The following is a 22,479-nucleotide window of genomic DNA, read 5'->3' as shown; positions in this document are numbered from 1 at the left end:
AGAAAAAATTGAGACACTTGAAAATTTTATGAACAACTTGACATCTTCTGATGCTTTGAGTGCTATAACTCGGAGTGTTGCCAACATCAAGCTGCAACTTGAAACATATGAAGATTTTGGAAAAATTCAAAGTACCATAACCCATCTTGAGGGTACAATAGCAGCAGTGCAAAGTGATCTGACAAATGTACAAGAATCTCTAGAATCCCGCTTGCCTGGTATTGTAGATACCCTTGTCAGTGTCCAGCAACAGATCACAAAACTTGAAAACCTCAACACTGAATCTGAGCTATCTCATTTTCATCACTTGATCGATGATATCCAAACAAAGCTTGAAATTTTACAACAATCAACACCTACTCAGGCAGACATAACCCTGCTCCAAGATGCTATGCAAAGTGTGGCTGATGCTTCTGAATTAAATAATGTGAAATTTGCACTTGAATCTTTGCAGAATACTGTATCAAATCTGCCTACATCTCAGGAACTTAAAAATATTAAGAGAGCTGTGAATCGCATATTGAAATCAGAAGATATCAAGAATAACCAAACAGAGATCAAACAACTTACTCAGACAGTGGCAACTCTACCAACTAATCAACATATTAATGAACTGCATGCCCTGTTTGAGGATATCAGAAGACAAGTCCATGATCTTACTGCTCAAAATTCAAAATTGGCAGTTGATGAAAATTTACAGCAAATTGTAGCTAATATCAAGCAACAGCTAGAAAGCATGGAATCCAACCAAGCAAATGCTCTGTCTGCTTTTGCCACCCAGCTTCAAGAGATTGTGCAACAATACAAAAAACTTGTTGTGGACATAAAGATCAAGCCAGGCCATGATGATGTTGTTAGGACTATCAATGAGCACCTTGAATCTGTAACAAGTAGATTGCTTACAGCAGAAAAAGAAATAACTGGCATAATCGAGAATCCTAAACATACAGTAATTCTTGAATTGTACAGTATCCCCAACAAAGAATATGATTCACCATTTACACCAGGTGGCAAAATATATATGCTGTTCTCTGCACAATTTTATTACCAGTTTTTTGTTGGGGGCACACTTAGACCAATCAAGATCAAATATTGGCAACAACCACAGGCACCACCCTACCTTATCAATAACAAATGCTGACAACAAACAAAAAATCACCAGTGTAGAGTTAGAGGATTTTACAGACCCCAATACATTAGAAACATCTTATGCTGAAGATGATGGCTCTCTGGAATTTAATATACAAATAGGAGACAAATTATATTTAGAAAATCCTGTAGTATCAGCTGCTGAACACCCTATAATTGCAATATTCTTGTTTACACACTATGTCTAGACAAATTATTGTTGATGAATTACACAGACAAGCCAGACATAATTATAAGAGACTGCCAGTGGTTACAAAAGGCATAGATGGTTTATGGCAGTGTGACTTGGTTGAGATGGCAAGTGGACAGCTTGAAAACTTAGACAAGATCAACAAGGGCTACAAGTATCTACTCACTGTCATAGATACATTTTTAAAATTTGCCTGGGCTGTGCCACTCAAATCCAAGACTGGAAAATGTGTTACAGAAGCCTTCAGCATAATCATCAATCAGAGTGGAAGATCACCGCGCTATTTCCAAACAGATAATGGCAAAGAATTATATAATTCGGTGTTCCAACAATTTATTAAAAGCCAGGCAATACAAAATTACTCGAGTTACAGTGATCTCAAGGCCTCTATTGTAGAAAGATTCAACAAAACCCTAAAAAATCATATGTATAAACAATTTACCCTCCAAGGTAATTATAAATGGCTCACAATCCTACCAGAACTTCTACATAAATATAACAACTCGGTCCATTCCACAATCAACATGAAACCCTCTGAAGTAACTTCATCTGATGAGCAAAAATTGATCAGTACTGTTTATTGTCCTAGATACCAGCCAACAACAAGAAAAGCCAAATACAAGATAGGTGATCAAGTAAGAATCAGCAAATATAAGCACTTATTCAAAAGAGGCTTTACCAGAAACTGGAGCACTGAATTATTTACAGTGGTTCAAGTTAAACCTGTGACCCGTAACACATATGTGATAAAAGATCACCGAGGAGAAATTCTCAAAGGCAGGTTTTATGAAGAACAATTCAGCAAAACTAAGCAGCCTGACACATATCTCATAGAAAAAATCATCCGCAGAAAAGGCAACAAGATACTTGTCAAATGGCTAGGTCTCCTAAGAACACAGCTGGATCGAGGCAGACGAAGTGATACTATGAACACCTGGGATGTTATAAAGAGACTGCCAGAGCCTGAACAGCAGATTAAGAGAAATGGCAAGCTGCTGCCTGATAATATTAGATGTCTTATTGTTAGGCCATCGGCTTGTGGTAAAACTACACTAATGATTGATAATTTTTTATTGGCACCTAACTGGTTAGACTGGAAAAATAGGCACTTGTATGTCTTCTCTAAGAGCTTGGAACAATTAAAATATCAGCAGCTGATGAAGCTATATGATGGACTGGATATAGCCACTTTTGAACCAGATGTTAAGCCACTCCATCAATGTCTCGATAATTCTGTTGTTGTGTTTGATGACATTATACTGGATAATCAAAACAAGGTTAGAAATTTTTTTACAAAGGGCCGACACAAAAACATAGATTGCTTCTACCTGGCACAGACTTTTTCTAAAATACCGAAGCAGCTGATCCGAGACAACAGCAATTTTATATGTGTGTTTCATCAAGATCATACCAACCTCAAAACCATACATGATGAATATGTAGGTGGGGACTTGAGCTACAATGATTTTTCCAAGTTTTGCAGTAGGTACTGGAACCAGGACAGCTATGGGTTTGTCACAATTGATATGACAAGGAAACCTAATAGTGGCAAATACAGAAATAAAATTAACAATTTTCTAGACATTGAAACATATATAAATAACCATGAAAAGGCCAATTATTGATGATCTTAAATTAAGAGATTATCTTGTAAAAAGATTTAAGGGATGGAAATCAGAGAACCAAGGTTCTTATGAGCAACACAAGCGCACAGAACAGCCTATTATTGATGCTATTGGTGAATTAGGTAAAAATATCAAAACTGTTACAGAGCAAAATCAAAATTTGATCACAGAGCTTGTACCTGTAGCTGCTAGGAACATATTAGATTATCCAATCACCCCACTTTCTAGTATTCATACACCTAGTCCTGTTGCCCCTCGAAGAATTGAAGCTACTCAGGATCCTATTGAATTGGGTCTTCTTGCTCAAAAATATTTAAGCACACCTAAAGACAACAAAGATGAGGTCTTGGCTTATATGCTTACACAGAGCGTGATGGTAGCATCATACATAGAATTGGCAATTTTAGAGTAACATTTATGGGAGATGATATAATTGTATATTCAGAATCTCGTCTTGGAGAAAGAGGTGGTTTTGTTAAGTATCCTGGCACACCTGGATTGTGGGAACTGATGACTAGGAAAAGGCCTGGCAGCTATACAGATCAAGATTATGAGCATTACAAAGAAATATTAATAAAATCAGATGCTCTGTACCAGAACAATGATCCCACACAAAAAAAGAGTCAAGTCTAGCAGTGGAGCAAAATACAACAACTTAATCAAGCCCATATGGTCACAGATCAAAACTGATAGTGGAATCAAACAATACAACACCCTGCCTAAAGAATTTGTGTGGGTTGATGATGTCAGGAAACTTGTAGATAGGTTGCTGGTGATAGCTGGGGAGGAAAATGCTGGCAACCACAATTTTTACAATGAAAAGGTTGGAATTATGGACATGATAAGCACCAAATTGTCTAATTTTATAGTGAATGACACTAAGGGCATTGGATATCTTATAAAAATTATTAATACTCTACCCCCCAAAATTTGGAATATCTCTGAGGGTCGGGGGCTGGTTAATGACATCATAAACAAGCTGCCATTTGAACTACACATTCCAGGCTATCAGTATTGTGGTCCCGGTACAAAATTGGGCCATAGATTAAACAGAGGTGATCCTGGTGTTAATCCCCTAGGCGCTGCTTGTAGAGACCATGACATAGCATACAACACACATTCTGATCTTGATAGGCGACATTTTGCAGAAATTAGAAGAGGCTGCATTTGGTAGATTTGTAAGCAAAGATGCTTCTTTGAGTGAGAGAATAGCAGCATTGGGGACCACCATAGCTATGAACACCAAACAAAAACTGGGGTGGGGGTTGTGAATATGTATATAATAAACCTAGGATGAAGGCCAAGGGTGTTATGTATCAGATACCTTATGCAGGTCTTAAATCTCTTAAAACTATTGATAGACTTTTAACCAAAATGCAGCGCAAGATAAAAAAATCTTGTCTTGCCAAGGGCCATGGTATGAAATTATTACTTAGTACCCCTCAATTAAAAAAATTACAGCAATCTAGGAAAAAATTGCATACAGGGGGCTTCATATTTACTATCCCGGCCATCTTAGCAGCTTTGGGGGCTGTTGGGAGCTTGGCTGGGGGATCAGCTGCTATAGCAAAAACAGTAATAGATGCCAAGAAGAATAAGGCAGAATTAGATGAATTGAAGCGCCATAATCTAGCTATGGAAAAACAAGGCAATGGTCTTAAGAGAGCCATGAATAAGTTTAAAAAAAACAAGAGCGGCTTACAAACCAAGATATTGAAGCTTTAATCAAGCCACTGGGCATCAAAAATTTTAGAGGTGTGTACGTGTCTGATTCTTTACCAGAACAACCACTCAACAAAGAGTGTGGCATAGTTAATTTGGATAAGTACAAAAATCAGGGTACTTGATCTGTTATCTTAAATATTTAAAAGATGAGGCATTTGTGTTTGATTCATTTGGAGGTGTTCCACCTGAAAATTTAGTAAAATATCTAAAATCAACTAATCTTTATTACAATAATGCCCGTGTTCAAAACTTCAAAGATGTTAATTGTGGACATCTGTGTTTATCTGTTCTTAGATATATGTCTCAAATAAATAAACCATCATTTGAAAATTTTCAAAAAGCCCTGTGGTGTCTGAAGCATCATGGGAGTATTCCATCTCACCAGCCAAAATTCAATATTGAAACTTAGATTACATGATGATATAGTATATCCCAAAACAATAGCTCTTAGAGCATTTTATGGCATGTACTTGATCCCTAATATTACACACCACAACAACACAATTGCAGTTGGTGATCAAAAAATTGTTATCACTCCAGGGCAGTATAATCTGTCTACTTTAAATGCTCAGTTACCCAGAGGTATAGTGTTAACTCAAAATTCTGTCACTCACAGAGTAGAGATTGTGTCTGCTACAGAGACAGTGGATCTGGGTACTATAGGAGAGCTGTTACGCTTTGAGAACAACACAAAACTTGAACCAGCCATTAAACACACTGCTATTAATATACCTAAATTCTTAGCCATAGAAACTCTAAATATTCACTGTAATGTGTCCGAGGGTATGATCACCAAATCAAATAGCATAGGCACTCACAAACAAACTGGCATCATTGCAACATTTAAACCTAACTCTGAATTTATGGAGCCAATCATCTACACTCCATCACCAACGTTATATTTTCCAGTGTGCCATAATAAAATCGACTACATTGAGTTGGTGGTCACTAACTAAATAGAAGAATTAGTTGATTTTGCCGGAGCCACAACAATCGCCATCATAGAGATTAATATATACCAGGTATCCAAAAAAGTTCATGCCGTGTTTTGCAGTGAGACATAAAGACACTGTAATTTCTGGCAAATGTATTTTATTCAGAAAAATTAGCTCCTTCAGCTTCTATTACATTTTCAAAACGAGATACAAGCTTATAAATCCCGCATTTGCAAAAGTTCTGGTCCCTAGGAGCAAAACAATTGTCCTATGACCTCCGTGACATCATCTCGGTTTAGGAAATATTGCTCACGCAAATGGTTATCCATGGCCAAAAACAAGTGAAAGTCAGATGAGGCAATGTCCCAACCAAGTGTGTTGATTACCTCCTTGGTCGCTTTCTCCGTATGAGGTCTAGCGTTGTCTTGAAGAAGGATTACACCTTTCCTGTTGACTAGTGCTGGCTGCTTCGGAAACAGTGCAGCTGCAACCCTTTGCAACTGGGACGAGTACACCTCGTATGTGATGGTTTTGCCATGCTCTAGCAATTCAAAGTGCACAACACCAGCGCTGGTCCAACAAACCCAGAGCAGAACCTTCTGTTGATGAATGTTTTCTTTGGGGGTTAATGCAACACAACCAGGGGACGACCAATGATGTTTTCTTTTGCGGTTACTGTATAACACCCATTTCTCGTCACATGTCAATATCTGGTCCAGGAATGGGGCTTTCTTGTGGCGTGACAGCAATGATGCGCAAATGGTGAGCCGCTGGCGTTGGTTTTCCTCGGACAAAACGTGAGGAACCCACTTACTGAGCTTCCAAGACTTCCCAAGGTTGTGCAGAAGAAATCGAATGGTCTCCTCTGACACTCCAAACCCTTGTGCAAGTTCTTTGCACGTTTGCTGTGGATCGCGCTCGATGATCTCCTTCAGCAGGGCTTCGTCCAGATCGAGGCTTGTTCTGGAGGCTCTCATCGCCCGATGCAAAGCGACTGAACCACTTTCGCGCTGTGCGCTCACTCACTGATGCCTCTCCAAACGCGGAGCATATCTCTCGAGCAGCGGCTGCAGCATTGCTGCCAAATTTGAACTCATACAGTAAACACGGCCGTAAAAAGTCCTTTGATACTGACATGTTCCCTTCAGGATTGTAGTTTCTACAGACCTGCTTTCTATGCGACCGACACGCCTCCAAACTCTGCACTGACTGACGATTGCCGGGAATGTAAACTTCTGATGTCATCCAGACAGGGTTGCCGACACATGCCGTTTGACTTTCACTTTTCGTTCCAGCGGCACGAACTTTTTTGGATACCTGGTAAATAAAATACATACTAAAAAATGGAGCATATCGAAAGCTACGAGCTACAGTCGTTCCCTCCGAACCGTAGGACCTTTACCAATTTGAATCATCCCAACACAGAGATTGAGGTTGACCTTGACGTAGGGGATGGCTTTATACACCCCCACAGAGCAGATCTATACATCAAATTTGATGTTGTAAAGCTCGATGGTACAGATTATCCTGCAAATTCAAATATAAGATTGGTAGACAATTTTGTGCCACATCTGTTCTCTGAAATTGAGATCAGAAAACATGGTGTTGTTATAAACAGAGTAGATTACCCTGGTATTACCTCTACAGCTTTGGCCACACTAAAATTATCCAAGACCGAGGCATCATACTACAAAATAGGTGGATTTGAGGCTGGTGATAAAATTATATCTAAGAACCACACAGTGCTGTTTCCTATGCGTCTGTTGCCAGGATTCTTCTCAGATTACAAAGATATTATGTGGAAGGGTGGTTTAAGAATCACATTTAGAAGAGCTGGCAATGATAATAATGCTTTGATGAGGTACAGTACATTAAATTCCACTGGGGAAGCTCTGCCTAATACCCTACCTGATGAGGGCAAGTGCCTTATTCAGACTATGGAGCTAAGAATGCCAGTAGTTGAATATGAAGCCAGTTATGCTCTTAAATACCAAGCAGATATCCTAAAAAATCCACAGGTGCCTTTACAATTTTATACATATCAATGTGTACAGAAGCCTGCCACTGGTACCTATTATGAATTTGATGCTACAAACTCAGTCTCCAGTATACAATATGACATGCCAGATTTTGTGGTGGTACTGTTTCAGACTGGAAGACACAATAATCAGGAAAAAAATTCAAGTAAATTTGATAACTGCAACATCAAGATCATATATCTTAAAAATGGCAGAAATGAGGTGTTTCCTAGAGAAAATTACAATTTAAACATGTCCAAGGATGATTTTCTTAAATTATATGAAGCATTTACAGCATACAAAAGGGTCACTACTGGCAATACTGACATGTATTACACACCAGATAAATTCAAAGCACAGAGACCCATGTTTGTCATCAACACCTCAAAAATAAAACAAGTTGTGGTTAATGACAGGACAAACATTAAAATTATCTGTGAATTCCACGATACACTGCCTGATGACACCATATGTAGTGTTTTTCTTATAGGTGAAAAATCATATATTTATGATCTAAGAAATGAGAGAGTCACAGAGCAATTCTAGAAGGCCTCTGCATATTACCGGACCGGAAGTAAATATAAGTAGGTGTGGGTGGGTGAGGGTGGCTTTTATGAGCATCTTGGCTTAGTTTTAAGTGTAGCCAAAACAATATCAAGAGGGGCATATTTTTGACAAGCTTATGGACAACAATCTGGCAGATTCAGCCTTTGCAAACATGGCCAAATCTGTCTGTTGAGGCTTCTTCATTTGTACACTAGGGCTCAAGATTCTTTAGATTCAACTGTGTGCACACTTGGCCGATTGATTCATATAGACATCTTGACATTGTTTTAAGTATAGCCAAATCGGGCTGTTTAATCATATGAGCTCTTCATTTGTACACTGTGTGATTCTTCATTTGTACACTAGGGCTCAAGATTCTTTAGATTCAACTGTGTGCACACTTGGCCGATTGATTCATATAGACATCTTGACATTGTTTTAAGTATAGCCGAATCAATCTGTTTAATCATATGAGCTCTTCATTTGTACAATTTTTGTCCTCATCCTATCACAAAACACACTACTTCATCTCATGCGGTCAGTGGCGTATTGATGCAGACCAATGCAGAAGGAAAGTACTTGCAATGTGCGTACTGCAGTAGAACGTTGACAGACACTTAAAAAAGATTGAGCGTAATTGAACAAGAACTAACAGCAATTTTATATGCTCTCAAATCATTTTGATTCTTTCTTGTGGGGCGCCATTTCGATTTACACACGGACAATAAATCTAATACGTATAATCCCGTAATTTAAGCTGAAAGCTTCTTCGATGGAGTAACCTTTTGGAGGATTTTTCATTCACTCCTATACATGTCAAAACTACGGAGAACATCGCCGATCCCCTCAGCAGTGAATGTGGAGAAAACATAGAGGATGGCAACATTGAAGAGGACATTCCCGAACCCAGGACACGGACATTATTTGACGCAACCTCAGATGTCGCGGAACATCAGAGACAGGATTCCTTTTTTGGCCCAATTATTAAAATTTTGGAGGACCCAGACAGGGACGATGGAACACTACCTTTATCCATCCAAAGGCAGGTTTATCATCATGTGTTGGAAGATGGTGTATTATATAGACAAGAGAAATTAGGAGCCACTACCAGGAAATTGTTATGCATTCCAATGACGTTACGTGATTCTGTGATTGAGACACTCCACGCTTCACCCATAGGAGGTTCTCATCTTGGATTTATCAAATGTTACAATGTTGCATTATCTCGAATTTATTTTCCAAATATGAAATTATTTATACAAAGGAAAATTAGGTAATGTATTACATGCCAGCAGAATAAACGCCGTCCAGGTCCACCAGTAGGAGAACTGTGTACTTTTCCCGCACAGAAGCCATTCCAGCGGATTTGCCTAGACTTTTCAGGTCCATATCCTCCTTCATCCAATCTTCGTCACCGACACATAATTGCCGCAACAGATTTTGGGACGCGGTATTTAACCTTTTGGATCCCAAGCGTCTCGATCGAGATACTCAAATGTAAGTCTCACGGTCCCAAGCGTCTCGATCGAGACGTTGTGTCAAGGTCGTAGTTTTTACGTTATAACTTTTCTATTTTTGGCTAGAATTTCAATTTTTTTAATATTGTTCCTAACACATGTATTTAACAGAAATGTTTTTTTGCATTTTTTGTCTTCATGAAAATGGAGGGGGAAAGGCGGGAAAAGGGACTTCTCTTTTGCGTCTCTTTTCAAGGTCAAATTTTTGCCGACAAAGGAAGACCGTCTTTGTTGTTCTAAAACATTGCTTTTCAATCCCGCCTTTGAACTGCTTTCGAAGGAAGCTTGTTTATCAGTATCCGATGTCAAAATGAAAGTTTTCCGTGAGTCCGAAAGCAGGGGTGGGGGTGGGGGAAGGGGAAGACTGGTTGCCGAATCTGCGTTGTGAGAATGGAATTTCGAAGCGCGCTGAAGGAAACCTTTGTTTTTTTAGCACAAGTTTCGACAGGGGTTACCCTGCATTGTCTAAAAATAGAATTTCAAGTAGCTGCATGAATCGGTGCTCATTTTTCACAGCGTTCTAGCTTTTCGTCCGTGAATGTTGTGCGTAGGTGTCGTTTTGGGCCCAAGTGCGAGGACATTTTTTGGGTGAAGTGACAAATTTTTAAAATAATTTTTAGGGGTTTTCTCCCTTCCCCCTACATAAATACGCCAAATTTGCATATATTTTGCATTTTGTGCATTTTGACATTTTTTTCGGGGGGGTGAAACACCATTTTTTTAAAGAAAAGTATTTTTGAGGGGATTTCCCCCTTTCCCGCTCCATATGTTCGCCGAATGTGCATAAATTATATTTCGTCTGAATCTGTGATTCATTCTGCGTACAACGGTATATATTTCATATCTCTAGGCTATTTAGTTTCTGAGCTATAGTCATTTCAAGGTACCGCTGCATTTTGAAGCTTGAATCAGTGGCCATTCCTTTTGGGGGTACAACTCAAGTTACATTGGTCATACGACAATGATGCAAATATTTTTCTGTTTCTTACATGCCAGCGATAATTTCTATGTGCATTTTGAACTTTTCATATCCTTTTTTTCTTGGGGAGGGGCGAAACCCCATTAAAAAAAAGTATTTTCAGGGGATTTCCCCCTTTCCCCCTTCATATATATGCCGAATGTGCATAAATTATATATCGTTTAATCTGTGACTCATTCTGCGTACAACGGTATATATTTCATATCTCTAGGGTATTTAGTTTCTGAGCTATAGTCATTTCAAGGTACCGCTGCATTTTGAAGCTTGAATCAGTGGCCATTCCTTTTGGGGGTACAACTCAAGTTACATTGGTCATACGACAATTATGCAAATATTTTTCTGTTTCTTACATGCCAGCGATAATTTCTATGTGCATTTTGAACTTTTCATATCCTTTTTTTCTTGGGGAGTGGCGAAACCCCATTAAAAAAAGTATTTTCAGGGGATTTCCCCCTTTCCCCCTCCATATATATGCCGAATGTGCATAAATTATATATCGTCTAAATCTGTGACTCATTCTGCGTACAACGGTATATTTTTCATATCTCTAGGGCATTTAGTTTCAGAGCTATAGTCATTTCAAAGTACCGCTGCATTTTGAAGCTTGAATCAGTGGCGTCCCGACCATTCATTTTGGGGGAACATCTCAAGTTACATTTGTCATACGACAATGATGCAAAAAATTTTCTGTTTCTTACATACCAGCGATAATTTCTATGTGCATTTTGAACTTTTCATATCCTTTTTTTCGATCGGGCCGGGGGAGGGGGTCGAAACCCCATTTTTAAAAAAAATATTTTCAGGGGATTTACTCCCTTCCCCCTCCATATATACACCGAATGTGCATAAATTATATATCGTCTGAATCTGTGATTCATTCTGCGTACAACGGTATATCTTTCATATGTCTAGAGCATTTAGTTTCTGAGCTATAGTGTATTCAAAGTACCGCCGCATTTTGAAGCTTGAATCAGTGGCGTACCGACCATTCCTTTTGGGAGTACAACTCAAGTTACATTGGTCATATGATAATAATGCAAATATTTTTGTGTTCCTTACATATCAGCGATCATTTCCATGTGCATGTCGAGGGTGGGGAACCAAATTTTTTTCCCGAAATTTTGGAATTTTGAGAGTTAGCCCCCTCCCCCCGCCACAATTACGCCGAATTTGCATACATTTCATATAGTCTGAATCTCTGGTTCATTCCGCGTACAACGGTATATCACTCATCTCTCTAGGGCAATTAGTCTCCGATCTACACTCATTTAATTGAAACTCTGCATTTTGCTCAAAATCGGCTCGAGACCGAGAGGCTTACTTGTGAAAATGGCCTTGGGACTCAAAAGGTTAATAGCCAAACCAGTTGCGGATTGTACAGCCAGTACAGCAGCTGAATTTGTGTATGAGGAAATAGTGTTACGCTTTGGGACGCCACATGATATTTATACCGATCGCGGATCAGCATTCAAATCTAAGCTTTTTCAGGAACTTGGCAATAAATTGGGAATCACCATCAAGTTTTCGCCAGTAGGTTTACATAATTCGATAGGGCTTTCCGAACGTAACCACGGAGTATTACAGAGTATAATGAAGTGCTATGTTAATTCAAAACACACTGATTCGGTCCAATATTTACAACCAAGTGTGTTCAGTTATAACACTACAAGGAATCAGAATTTGCGGTATAGCCCATTCTTTTTAGTACTTGGATTCCAACCTACTTTGCCCTGGGAGCTTGCATTAAACACACCAAGCTCTGAAAATGTGAAGAATGATGTACGGTTCCGAGTATTGGAAAAAGCATGAACCAATGCTACGGATAACCTGGCGAAGCGACATGTTGAAGTAGAGAAATATTATGATCGGAAGAGGAAACAGATCAAATTCCAACCAGGTGGTAAAGTATTAATTTTTGACAGCACCCATAAAATTGGAACCGCACGGTGCTTATCGGGTATTTATAAAGCCCCAGCCACAGTTCAGAGAAGAGAATCCTAACACATAACTGGTGGAATTCTAGAACAAGCCCGGAAAGACATTAGTGGACTCTATTGCCGTCCAGAGACTCAAAAAATATTATGCGCCAGATGACGGTGAAGGCGAAGAGAACTTGGCAGGTCAAGATGAAGATGAAGGTCATCAAGAGGACAACGCGGACTCACGCATGGATAATGGTCACTAAAAATGAAAATTCATATAAGTAACAGGTTTAACATTTTTTATTTCACTCGCGTGACATAATAATAATTTATAATAAAATGGCACTAATAATATTAACGGTTAAATAAAAGCAGACTTATTATCTTATAAAGATTCTTCAAGTCTTAGTGATGTTAGTATTTTAATGCATTTAAAGATCGCATAAATAATAATTATTATTTTATTTCAGGTAGTCAGGAGTAAATCAGTCTCAATTTTTCATTACCTTGTACCTCAGTACGGTTCGATTGATTTTAAGTGTTTAAAAATAAAGATAACATCTGAAATTAAATAAGATAAGTTTGCAGTAAAATTTAAAATAAGATAAGTGCTAAAAAATTTAGAGAATAAATCAATTATATCAAATAAATAAATTAAGGAGATAAATTGAGCTTACAATTAGAAATAATTAAGTTGCGTTAAAATACCTATTAATTTAAACTAGGCAGGCTTAAAGTACGTGTTAGTTTTGAAGAACTGTTTGTTTTGTTGCCAAAGCAACATAAAATCATTGCGATTGTAGTTATTTTAAACGGATTTCTTCCATACGTAAAAGCTTCTAATTTTATTTATCTGTTGAACAAGTCCTTTGACTATCCTTATGATATAATTACAATTTTATTAACGACATTTATTATTAGTATTTTTATAATTTTCATAATTTTTTACTGTCAATGTCAACGCAAGAAATCTATTACTTATGACCATGAGTGTACCAACGAATTAGCGTTAAGTGAACTTAATAACGATTCACCGTCCATTGACCTGATTTACGACGATGTTGCATCAATGGTTGAAGTGGTACCATTGAAAACAATACACCCGCCAATCCCGCCTCCACTGCCCCAATCTGTTATTATTCAACCTAGTATACAACAAGAAGTTCAAGATTTATCCCGAAATATTTTAGTCAGCAGAAATGATGTTTTAGATTTGCCGAAGAATATTGTATGTGTTAAAGATAGAGTTCAGAAGTTTGCCGTAAGCAAGGGTCCAAGTTTTCTTCAAAACAGCCGCAAAATTGAAAGTGAATTGACTATTTCACCCTGTGTCCAGCCAATTGTAAAAGTTAAAGATTTATTTATGAATCAGTCAACAGCAAAAGTCGAGAAAGTTCCGAGTTTCACTCTAAAAGCAGAAATTAAACCAAATTCTCAGGTTTCCGAACCTGTTGTATCTTTCACTGATCATATTTTTTACGATTATACGTTTGCCTAGAACTTTTATTATATTTATTACGTTTTAAATTTTAAGTTATAATCCATTTTTGGGTCTGATTGTACTTTATGCAAGGTTTATTAGTTTTTATTTTGCTAGCGCCTTCCCAAGTTTTGTTATTGTATGATCAAGGAAGTGTTAGAGTTCAATAAACACGCTGTCGCAAGCGCCACGATTTTTTATCTCTCTCCATCCCGCATATGACGTCATTTCAAAAGTCCTTGACTTCATTTAGATTCTCGCAGCTCTTACTAAACCTTGTTCGTAGTAATTTAAAATTCTGTAAACATTCCCGCATCACGCATCGAGTCAGCGAATCATAGCGGTTGTAAGCTTGCCGTCCAGGCAACAGAATCCTTTTGCCCTTTGCGCGAAGCAACGATTTTCCCCCTCCGTCTCTCCGACGGAACCCGAAGTCGCATATTACGGCAGCGGAAGAGAAATTTTCAGTTACGTCCAGCGACCACAAAATGCAACTTTGCACGAATTAGAATATCTGATGTCAGCAAATTCCTTTTTCAGCGCTGCAGCTCTCCCGAGTATTTTGAGCACGTTAGAAGCTCAGAAACACTTAACATGGAAATTACAATGAAAAACTATAGACTTTCTATATTTTTTTTGAACCAGTGGCGTTCGCTCATTAAATTTTCATGGGACCAGTTTAGTTAAGGATATAGCCATCAGAATTTGATTTTCACGATAGAATTTCATGTCAACAGTGTTAGGTATATTTTGTGTTACATAGATAAATTTTGCCATAAAACGTCACATTTATACACTTCAGATTAATCACGACCAATAATTTTAACTAAGGAACAACAAGACGAGATTTTTTTTGAGTTTTTCTTGCAAATTTTCCCGTTTTTATGAAGATATTTATAGTAAGTAATTTTTTTTGGGAAATCGACGTACATTTGATTAAAATCAGGATAAAGTCAAACGAAATTTTGATAGAAATCAGGGCAATTTTACAAAAGGGCAATTTTAGCATTTTATGCACATAGAGTAATCAAAATTGTTAGCAACATGCCCAGGCTAAGCCTCAGTGATTAGCACAGGCATGTGCAGCAAAAGTCGCCAAGGCACCGTTAGCCTTTCCAAATTTTAACAGCATAGTTTACCACAAATGTTATAATTTGATAATGTATTATTATTATTAATATTTATTATTAGGAAATTTAGTTCATTTACCCAATTTGCACCTTATTTGACATTGCAGCAATAAATGCATTACTTTTTACTGATTAACTTTGTGTTAATTTTAGTACAGTAGGTAATAATAGTAATCTGTATTTCTATTTTAATATATTGCATAACTATTCTCGATCTATTTTGTTTGGACAAACCTAAGGGATTGACACACCATTCTTATATGAGTCAAGTATACTTTTCCGTGGCGGACTCGAGAAGTTTTGAGTGGTTAAATTTCTTTTGTTTAAAGAAAAATTTTGAATGAGAAAGTTTTTTATTATTCTTATTGTGTAAAATATGTTATGTCCTAATATTAATGACATAAATAGAAATAAACATATCAAGATTGGAACTTCATAATTAAATATATATTAAAACTTGTAACAAGGTGGATTACATTATTAAAACTTAAACATCCATAAGACACACAAACAAGATGCATAATCGTTGCTATGCACAGACTATGTACATTGGCCATAACTGCTAGTTTACCACATACAATAATGTATTTTATAATATATATCAATCTTCTCCCCTTCTAGAGAAAACAAACTTATGAGGGGTAAAACACTCTTGGCCTTTTTACTCTTTCAGATTTCCTTCTTACAAAATCACTTCCTCCCTTCGACGACAAACTTGTTCCTGGACCAAGGCTGCTCGCTTCCTTCGAATATGATCTACTTTCTTGCTTCGGAGACGAACTGTGAGCATTGTGTTCTTCACTGTCGCTTAGTTCCTGCCGATGGATTTCATTTTTAATCGGAGGGTATAAATATGCATGATATGCACTATCGTCATATTCCTTGGGTATTTCTGACTGATTTGAATCTCCTCCTGTTTCATGAAGAATCTTTAAAAATGAATAGCGTACATTTCTGTATCTGCCATTTTCTATATCTCTTACTTTATACACAGCAAAACTGCATCTTCCAATAATCTCTCCTTTCCGATATATCTTTCTTTCAGGGCAGTAATAATATACTTTACTTCCAATTGAAAATTTCTCACATTCATAATGAACATTTTTAGTGTCATCTTTAATGATTATATTACTTGCAGTGTTGTAAGAAAACATTAATGAACTTTAAGATGTTCCAGTTGATGGCAATGGAGTATTGTTATGCCAGTGTATTACTGTACGCAGTAGTGATTCTACTTCAGTATTCAATTTTCTAACATCCCCTTTTGGAAAATCTCCTATGAAGGTTAGATACCTTTTCACGGTATTGACTGTTCTCTCAGCCAACCCGTTTCCCGAAGGTTTATATGGGCAGGAATGCTTTAGTTCAATGCCCAAACTTTGGCAGAACATCTTAAATTGTTCACTTGCAAAGGGTTGTCCATTATCTGAGACTAACTCTTTTGGAGAACCAAGTATGTAAAATTCGCTTTTTAAATGTCTAATTGCTTCCTGAGCCGTTAAATTAGAACATTGCCAAACATTCAAAAATTTCGTGTGAGCATCAACACACAACAGGAATAAATAACCTTTGAAATAGAAATGATCGACATGTACACGTTCCATAGGTTGTGATGTCGGTGTCCATGATATAAATTGTCCTTTTGCTGGAGCTCTTGCATTCGTCTGACAAGCATCACATTTTGCAACAAAACTTTCAATGTCAGAAGTCATTTTAGGCCACCAAACTAAATCTCTGCAAATCTGTTTTAATCTCACTACGCCACTGTGCAGACCATGAATTTGAGTGAGAAACTTGCATCGCAGTGTCTCTGGCAATACAATTCTATTTCCCCACATCAACAATCCATCTTCTGTTGACAGTTCCAGACGTTTCTTCCATAAAGCTACTGCTTCCTCATTGATTTGTGGATCAATTCTTCTTGGCCAACCATTCATAACGTAAATTGTTATTTTAGACAACAAACTATCGCTTTTTGTATGCTCCTTGATCTCAGATATGCGTAATGGTTGTAACTTTTGTTCTAGATCTGCATACGCTGTCAAAACAAAATCTGATTGCAATTCTTCAGGTAGTGGTAATCTTGACAAAGCGTCTGCTATTGGAACCTTCTTAGAATACACTATTTCGTAATTCAGAGATGCCATGAATATTTTCCATCTCTGCCAACGTGCATTGTGTTGCATTGGCACTGTATTCGAATCAAGCAATGATTTCGCAGTCGTTGAATCAGTGTATATTGTAAATTTTTGACCTGCCAGATATAAGTAAAAATGTTTCGCAGACGAAACAATGGCTAATGCCTCTCTTTCTCCCTGACAGTAATTCTTCTGAGCAGGTGAAAGTGTAGCTGAAAAACACGCCACTGTTCGATGTTCGCCATTTATCTTGTGCCCTAATCGTCCTCCAACACCGTAGCAAGAACTATCCGTTTCTAGGATTATTTCTTTTGAAGAATCGAAAGGAATTATAGCAGGTGTCTGAACAATCTTATCTTTAACAGCCTTAAATTCCGATATACATTGATTAGACCACAACCATTTTTCGATATAGGTGTGGTATTGTAGATGACAAGTTGTGTAGAAAATGGCTTTGAAATGCAACCATCCCTAAAAAACTTTGTACTTGGACCATATCCTTTGGCTCTGGACTTTCTAAAATAGCACGGACATGCTTTTCAGTTGGTGTGATTCCATTTGCCGTGAAACGTCTTCCTAAGTAAATCACTTCTTGCACTAGGAATTCAGATTTACTTAAATTGACTTTAACATTATAATCTTTAAAGCGTTCCAGAACTTGTTTTGTTCTTAGGAAACATTCTTGTAGACTATTTCCAGAAATGATAACATCATCAATAAATGCTGCAACTCTTTCCAATCCTGTTAAAATTGAATCAATTACCTGTTGGAAAAGCTGAGACGAAACATTTGTACCAAATGGTAAACGTTGCATTCTGTACAAGTGAGAATCATAATTTAAACATAATATGTTTTGTGAGTCTGGATGCAAACTAACTTGTAAAAATGCTGAACGTAAATCAAGCCTCGTGTAGTACTTTCCTATTTTAACTTTTTGTAAAATATCAGGAAAATCTGGTAGAGGATACACCAAACCATCGGTTTGAAAATTGACCGTTTTCGAGTAATCTACACAGATACGTATAGAATTATTTGATTTCTTAACTGGCACAATAGGACTTGCCCATTCTGAATGTTCTATAGGAGCTATAATATTCTGCTTACACATATTATCTATTTCTTCTTTTATTTGATCTCGTAATGAATATGCTATTATGTACGCTTTCCTGAACACAGGCCTAGCATTCTTCTGTAAAGGTATTGATACCTTGAAATCTTTAATGGGTGTACTAATATCCTCATTAAACAATTCTGCAAAACATGTCAGTAATTGTGAACGACAGTCTTCAATGTTCATTTGTTTTACATTACTTGAATTATGTACGTCGGCTTTATGTTTGTTCAGAATCATGACTTTGCTAGTTTGCCCTTGCACATTTGATGTTCGTAAACATTCACCCACGTCATCAATCTTCTGTACATGTACCTTTCGAGTATCCATTATGCCTAAACGCTGAATTTTTGAACAAGCATCTGGTAGCGAATCTTTTGATTCCAAACCTAAGCAAGAATGTGTAGAATCTTCATTTTGAATGTAATCAGTTTCAGGAAACTCATTTAGAAGTTTGCTGCGCCAATCACCAAATAATATGTTCATTCCAACTCTGCCAATTAATATATTTGTATTAATCTTATCGCCAACAACAAAAGGCATCATGTACATTTTGCCATGATAGTAAAGTTTTAAGTTTAATTGGCCTAATAAACACAATCTTTCACCTGATATCGACGTATATGAATTTAATAACGGACTCAGTGTGAAGTTGCCAATAAGATTAGTTAACAAATCTTTTGAAATGAAATTAGCAAAACTACCAGAATCGACAATAGCTTCTAACGATTGGTCTTGTATTATAATATCAATGTACAAAGGTAAACGTTCATTTCTCAATGAAATCTGATCAGATGCGTGTTGCAAATTAGAAATAGATTCGTTTGCTTTTTTATTGTACATTTGTTGCGTGTTTGTAGTTAAAAAAGTATATGCACTATCTTCTTGCACAGAGAATAAGCTAAGTTGAGAATTGCGTTCTCCATAACCATTACATTTGGTATCCAAATTACTGTTTCTCATTTCACAATTTCCTTTATAAATACTAGATAAATTGATTGCAGGTTCCTTCCATTGTTTATTTCTTTCGAAACATGCAGCCAAGAAATGTCCTTTCTTCTTACAGAAACTGCAAATAGCATTGAATGCAGGACAGTTCTCTTTGAATGTACAACCTAACCTTGCACAGCGCTTACATTTTATATCATTTGCCTGATTTTGCCCTGATACAAATTTTTGGCTAAATGCAGTATGGGGTTTAGATTGTGACATGCCTTTGTATGCATTATTTGTTCCGAATCTTGATTCTCTTGTATCTTGTTGATTCTTTGAAAAATGAGCTTTAGCAAACGAATTGTTTGTACCGAATCTACGTGAGCCTTGTATTTGTTTATTTTCACCTACCATAAATGCATTTCGATTGACTTTATTTTTATTTGTGCGTATTATCTCATGTTGGAGTACTACATCACAAACCTTTTCGAATGTGTTGGGCATGTCTGACAGTAATCTATCTTTTAGTATACTATCGGGCAGTCCAAACACGAGCTTTTCTCTAAGACGAGTGTCTAATTCATCTGTTGTAAACTCACAAGTTATTGCAGCAACTTTTAAACGATTTATGTACGATGTAGCAGTCTCATCTTGCTCTTGCTTTATTTGCATAAAAGTGAATCGTTGAATCCATTTATTAACCTGTGGTGCATATATTTTTCTCAATGTAGCAAAGAGTTCCTCCAAGGTGCAATCTTGTGGATCCTTTGGACTTAATCTGTGTTCCAGCTCTTGATATGGTAAACTACCGATTACAGAAATAAGAGTAAACACTCGTTTCCTTTCTTGTATATCGTTAGCCTCAATAAAAGCCTTGAATCTTTTAATATACGAATTTATATCCTGGCTTGGGTCATAAGCCTCAAATGCAGGTATAAAACTTATGTGTTTTTCCATACTGGCTCACTTGGACTTAATTACTATAATTCTACTTACAGTAGTAATTATTTATCTTCATCCCATCCTCGTCGCCATTGAAAATTTATCTAACCCTCATAGGAGATTTTCCAAAAGGGGATGTAAGAAAATTAAATACTGAAGTAGAATCACTACTGCGTACAGTAATTCACTGGCATAACAATACTCCATTGCCATCAACTGAAACATCTCCTAGTCCATTAATGTTTTCTTACAACACTGCAAGTAATATAATCATTAAAGATGACACTAAAAATGTTCATTATGAATGTGAGAAATTTTCAATTGGAAGTAATGTATATTATTACTGTCCTGAAAGAAAGATATATCAGAAAGGAGAGATTATTGAAAGATGCAGTTTTTCTGTGTATAATGTAAGAGATGTAGAAAGTGGCAGATACAGAAATGTACACTATTCATTTTTAAAGATTCTTCATGAATCAGGAGGAGATTCAAATCAGTCAGAAATACCCAAGGAATATGACGATAGTGCATATCATGCATATTTATATCCTCCGATTAAAAATGAAATGCATCGGCAGGAACTAAGCGACAGTGAAGAACACAATGCTCACAGTTCGTCTCCGAGGCAAGAAAGTAGCTCACATTCGAAGGAAGCGAGCAGACTTGGTCCAGGAACAAGTTCGTCTTCGAAGGGAGGAAGTGAATTTGTAAGAAGGAAATCTGAAAGAGTAAAAAGACCAAGAGCGTTTTACCCCTCATAAGTTTGTTTTCTCTAGAAGGGGAGAAGATTGATATATATTATAAAATACATTATTGTATGTGGTGAACTAGCAGTTATGGCCAATGTACATAGTCTGTGCATAGCAACGATTATGCATCTTGTTTATGTGTCTTCTGGGTGATTTAAGTTTTAATCACGTAATCCACTTTGTTACAAGTTTGAATATATTTAATTATGAAGTTCCAATCTTGAGATGTTTATTTCTGTTTATGTCATTAATATTAGGACATAACACACACCATTCTTATATGATTCAAGTATACTTTTCCGTGGCGGAATTGAGAAAGTTTTTTATTATTCTTATTGTGTTTTAAAATTTGAATTTTACTCTTTTAATTCCCTGATGCTACATTTGTTACCACCTGGAGTTTCAACGAAACTCAGAAGTAGCATTTACTGAATTTTTTGTTTTACATTGCATATTAATGAACCACGGCAAATTGCTTCGGCCTATCACTTATTAGGAGGCCATTAGAGGCTTGCCAAAGCAACCTCTTAGGACACTAATAGCTTGCTTTGCGCAACTCAAATTTTATATCTATATTTTTTAAGGGTTCACAACATAATATTTTTTACATTTAAACAGAATTTAGAACATGCTTGCAATACTTACTTTTGTTTATTAATTTACATTTTGTACATTTGAAGTGGAATCTATTACTGACAATAAATTATTTCAGTTTATCAGAACACGTAATGGTATTTTAAAATCAGGCTCAGGTCAATTTATTGTCATTCAGAATTTGAATAATAATTTGAACACCCACAGATCAATTCAGATTAATGAGGGGCAATCTATATTTTTTAACTATCAGGATTTTTCTCAGATTATTGTGGATCAACAAATTTTAGATACAAGAATTTTAGCTTTTGAACAGGTAAAAATGACGGAAGTTGAATTACCACTTAATATTCCCAATAATTTATCTGATTTCACTATTCCCCATTGGACTCCGCTTGAACTTGCCTTAAAGCAACTTAATCAATCTATTCCTAACAGCAGCATTAGGGTATTACTTTTTTAAGCACCGTCAACTTGCAAGACAGGTCCATTCAGAGCAGCACAGTAAAAATTAATAATTAAAGGCAACACATCAATCATGGACATTAAAATTTTAATTACGGTTGTATATTTTATTTAAATTTTCCTTATTTATTTTCAAAGAGTTATGGCAATTATTTAATCAATTAATTTTAATTTTATTTTATCTTGATGAGGCAATTTAATTTAATTTAATTTTAAGAAAAGGCAATGGAATGAGTTTGGTCTTGAGTGCATAACCATGAACTATATGTACCTATACTACGCAGTTTCCTTTTCTTATTATAATTTTCCTTTTATTCAACCTAACCTGTGT

At 36.6% G+C, this 22,479-nt stretch overlaps 1 pseudogene; it reads right to left on the bottom strand.

The window, feature by feature from the left end:
• Window positions 1-5,872: 5,872 nt before the first annotated feature.
• On the bottom strand, window positions 5,873-6,601 carry LOC145980154 (histone-lysine N-methyltransferase SETMAR pseudogene; annotated as a pseudogene).
• Between the last annotated feature and the right edge of the window lie 15,878 nt (window positions 6,602-22,479).

This window comes from Lepisma saccharinum, chromosome 27, assembly GCF_977018435.1.
Source record: "Lepisma saccharinum chromosome 27, izLepSacc3.1, whole genome shotgun sequence".
NCBI classification, from domain to species: Eukaryota; Metazoa; Arthropoda; class Insecta; order Zygentoma; family Lepismatidae; genus Lepisma; species Lepisma saccharinum.
This window is presented reverse-complemented; position numbering and strand designations above follow the sequence as displayed.